The sequence below is a fragment of the Abrus precatorius genome, unplaced genomic scaffold, assembly GCF_003935025.1.
Source record: "Abrus precatorius isolate BTA unplaced genomic scaffold, Abrus_2018 Scaffold0, whole genome shotgun sequence".
Lineage (NCBI taxonomy): Eukaryota > Viridiplantae > Streptophyta > Magnoliopsida > Fabales > Fabaceae > Abrus > Abrus precatorius.
In genome coordinates this window covers 2,056,396-2,061,395 of record NW_020874290.1, presented here as the reverse complement: position 1 = coordinate 2,061,395, position 5,000 = coordinate 2,056,396, and positions in this window count along the sequence as shown.

Here is a 5,000-nt window from a genome sequence, read left to right as displayed (position 1 = left end):
GCCCAGTAGCCGGAAGGTTCAGGAAGTTGGTGACTGATCCTGACAGGGAGCCGGCGACCGAAGCCCCGTGTGAACGGCGGCCCCTGAACCTATAACGGTCCTAAGGTAGCGAAATTCCTTGTCGAGGTAAGTCCGACCCGCCACGTAAAGCGTAACGATCTGAGGACTGTCTCGCGAGAGAGGCTCGGGTTATATTGAAATCAAATGTCTGTTGGAGATGCGGATACTACACTGCACCTGGACAGAAAACCCTATGAACGCTTTCACTTTTCCCTGGGATTGGCTTGTGGCTTTCTGCGAGCTTAGGTGGGAGGCGAAAAGCCCTTCCGGAGGGGCAGAGCCACCAGTGAATGATCCACTCCTGAAGAAGAGCTTGAATCTAACCTTGTGCCAGGACCTACGGGCCAAGGGAACAGTCTCAGGTAGACAGTTTCTAATGGGGCGTTAGGCCTTCCCAAGCGTAACGAGGCGTTCAAAGTTTCCTCGGGCCAACGAGCATGGCCCTCGAGATGCAAAGGCAGAAAGGGAGCTTGACTGCAAGACCCACCCGCGAGCCAGGGACGAAAGTCTCAGGCCTTAGTGACCGCACGGGCTGCCGGAGTGGAAGGCCGTCGCTCAACGGATAAAATTGTACTCAGGGATAAAGGCTGATCTCTCCAAGACCACATCGACGGGAGGTTGGCACCCATCGATGTCGGACTCTATCGCCACACCTGGGCTAGTTAGTATGTCAAGGGTTGGGCTGTTCGCCATATTTAAAGCTGCATAGCGTGAGCTGGTTCGACGTCGTTAGAACAGTTCTGTCCAGTATTCCGGTGTGCGTTATGAGCATAGAGAGAGGGACCTTCTCCTATACGAGAGGACCGGGAAGAGACCGCACCGCTGGAGTGCCAGTTATCGTGCCCACGTGAAACGTGGTAAGCCAATGTCGGAGCGGATACTGCTGAAAGCATCTAAGTAGTAAGCCCACCCCAAGATGAGATCTCTCCTATCCGACTTCCCCAGAGCCTCCGGTAGCACAGCCGAGACAAGGCGATGGTTCTCTGCCCCTGCGGGATGGTAGCGCAAAGAAGTTTGAAGAATTCAAGAGAAGGTCACACGGTCGAGACGAAGCGTTTCTCCATGAACGATAGAGTGTCAATGGGACGTGCAGTGATGCATGCAGCTTGAGCGATCACCTAACAGACCGCGTAGACGTTGAACCCTGTTCCTACATGATCCGATCAATTCGATCAGCACTCGCCATCTATTTTCATTGGTCAACTCTTGACAACATGAAAGAACCAAAAGCTCTGCCCCCTCTCTATCTATCCAAGGGAGGAAGGCAGAGGCCTTTGGTGTCCCCTCCAAGTCGAGAATTAGGCCTCACAATGAATAGCCAAATATGTTTGCTTTATCTCATGCCTTTCTTCGTTCATGGTTCGATATTCTGGGTGTCCTAGCGCGTTAGAGACCACACCAATCCAGTCCGAACTTGGTCGGTTTTCATAAACTCTACTGCGGTTGACGATTACTGTGGCGGGTCCTGCGGAAAAATAGCTCGGCGCCAGGATGATAAAAACAGCTTAACACCTCTATTTCTTATTACTTTTTCATATGAAAAAAGTATAAAGAATGAAAAAATAAAAAAAAAAGTCGTCTTAGGTCAAAACCACAATTATAGAAACCTTCTCTCCCACTTCACCACTCGGAACGCAACCGTCTTATAGAGAGAGGGCGCTTCACATCTTCTTAAGCCACAATTGACTGGGGTAGAGAAAGTCCCTTTTTTAGGGTACTCCGGGGAACAGTATCCAGTGGAGAACGACGGATGGGCCTGTAGCTCAGAGGATTAGAGCACGTGGCTACGAACCCACGGTGTCTTGGGATCGAAATCCCTTCCTCGCCACAATCCGGTTCAAAGGCGGAAAGGACCTTCCCTCTGGAGGGTTAAGGACAATCATGATCGGGCTAAGCGGACCCAAAGCTATGGAACTTGTGAGTATTTTGTCGGATAATGGAAATGGCCTTACCTTACTGTTTTTGTGTTTTTATTTAAAAAAAAAAAAAGAAAACACAAAATATTCGAATATAATATATAGATTTACATAGAACGAAAAATACAAAATACAAGTAATTCTCTTTTAATCCGCATTTTTTGTTTTACGCCTAGTAAATTCTTTCCTCGCGCAGGCGTTGGGCAGAATAAGCAGAGCAAGTAAAGTATTAGAGCATAGCATGCTTCCGTCATTAATATGTTTGCTCGCGGTAATTCTGGCCTCTCGGGGAGAATTAATGAATGCCATCCAAAGATGCAACTTGCTATTGCTAGTAATAGGTACATCCTAAAGAATTTCTTAATTCGTTAGTTAAATAGCCCCGGAGCTGTGTACTATGGAACAAGGAGCTTATCGTCCGAACCTACACCGAGGTATTGACGGCGTTCTCAAATCAAATATCGCCAGAACGAAATGGATACGATGAGATAGAATGGCAATTAGCAAAGACAAGGGAAACGGGGTTACCTACTCTTAACGGTTCAAAGCGAACCCTTTCATTCCGAATTAAAGAAATCGGAATGAATCAAATCTCCCCACAAGTAGTATTCGAACCTACGACCAGTCAGTTAACACACGACGCTCTACCACTGAGCTTACCTGGAGGAAAACAGCGGGACAATCGATCTCATAGAGTTCAATTTACCGTTTTCACCCATGACCAATATATGAGCTCGAAGTTTCTTTCGTTAACCCGTGGAACTCTTCGTATGCTCCTTCCATGCCTCATTTCATAGGAACCTCAAAGTGGCTCTATTTCATTATATTCATCCATATACTAATTCCATTCATTTAATATCCCTAGCTTTGTGGTCATTGAAGATAAGAGATGTCGTTCTAGTCTATCTCTTCTATATTCCATATTATATATGGAAAGTTTGAAATCATATTATATAATATCCAAAAATTGCAATAGAAAAAGATCCAGAAACTTGCAAATAGAAAAGAAAAAGAGAGGTTTGCGATGATTTTTCAATCTTTTATATGGATAATCTAGTTCCTTATGCATGAAGATAATTAATTCGATCGTTGTGGTCGGACTCTATTATGGATTTCTAACCACGATTCTCCATAGGCCATTCTTATCCTCTTCATGTCTTCAGGCTCTGAATTTAGGGACAGAAGGTCCTGAGAAGAGTTCGCAACTTACAACGTTATTACGCGGATTGCTCGTAACAGCTCTGATGTTCATAAATCGATCTCTCTACATATTGATAGACCATCCCTATTATCGAGTCAAACCTTACAATTCCAGTTGAACGCGAAGCCTTGAGTGTGTCGAACCTGTATATTGTTACGCACACATAAAAAGAGGCTATACGGGTGGCTACCGATCGTCGTTTTTTCTAGCCTTTATTTTCTATCGGCATGGAACAAAGCACTCTAGAATTAACTACGTTTTGACTATATTACTGGAGATAGGAGCTCACATCCAAAGTTCGATAAGCGTGATAGATTATTGATTATAGTGCTTCAAAGAGAAGTATCTCTTTATTGATATCTTATATTTCTCGATTCCCTGAAACCACCGCGTGATCATCTCTATTTACCAAAGTTTCAATTTAGTGAATAACGATTCTGTAAACGGTGCCAAAAGTAGACAAGTTGATATAAGTTAAGATCAGCACTACTTGCATAAACCGTAGATACTATATAGTTAATAGTAATACTTCAATATACTTCACTCGTAAATATAGCATTAGATATGAGGACATATAAAAAATATTGAATATAGTAGAAAGAGTCTTGTTATATTCGTATCAATCTACCCCTGTTGATTCTTTCTAATTCCATCTCCCCTCGGGGGGTGCTCAATGACTGTGATATATTTCATAAAGATTCTCTCCGATAAAAAAATCTACCATTCATTAGATAGAAAGATCACTCAGATAAACTATCCCGTCAATCTTGGGCGAAATTCTCATCTAACTTCTTGATCTTTACTCACCAATATAAATAAAGAAGATTTCTATTTTTACTGCCTTGAACGTGACTACGATATTCCCTTCACCTCATCTTCGAATATACGAAGATTTTATTGTCTTCCGCATATATCTACCAATAATTGCCACACTCAAATGGTCAATTACTTGAACACACTGGGAATCGTTATTATTCCTGAACAACAATATCAATATTAAATGCACAATCTTAGTGATATGTATAGTATAAATTTATGACAGCAGGTATTTGATTTGGTGAAACGTTGTACAGTATATTATATTGAGGATACAATATCTCAATATAGGCCCTTTAGATTATTACCGGTCTCTGCAATTGAGAATACTCAAGTTTTTAAATAAATATATCGGAGAAGACGCTTCTTATAATAAAGTATTGCCTGATATTTCTATACAAACGAGATAATTAGGATCACAGACAAAAATACATAATTTTCGTTCTCGTATACAAATAGAAGACTCTACAGTGAGTCGCAATAACTCATGAGTTTTTCCTATTATGAATAGTGATGTAGTTATTATAAGAGAATACTAGTCAAGGCTCGCTTAAGATTTAACGCTTCATTTTATACCTAAATACCAAATAGTCGCAATCAACATATTCACGCGTCATGGTAGTGCTTAAGTATAAAGTGAAAAATAGAGAATAATTCCTATATTTAGGCTCGCATACGAAATACGAACACCCTTGTCTCATATTAGAAGAAACTGATACTATTAAACCATACAGAGTGCTGGTACGCATTGTACGTAATGAGTAATCTTTAGTCTAATCCCCGTGATATCGATCTCGAATCGAGATCACGTATTTACGAAGCTCTAATGAATTTCATTTAACCCTAAGCCCCATTCACCATTTTGACGGGAAAGTACCTTACAACAAATATCTTTGATTCGCAGTTTATAAGATAAGAGTTGACTAAGAAAATAGATCTAAGACCAGCTCGCTACAAAAAAGGGATATCCGGGGCACAGCTTTCATAATCTGTTCATTGAATTCCTC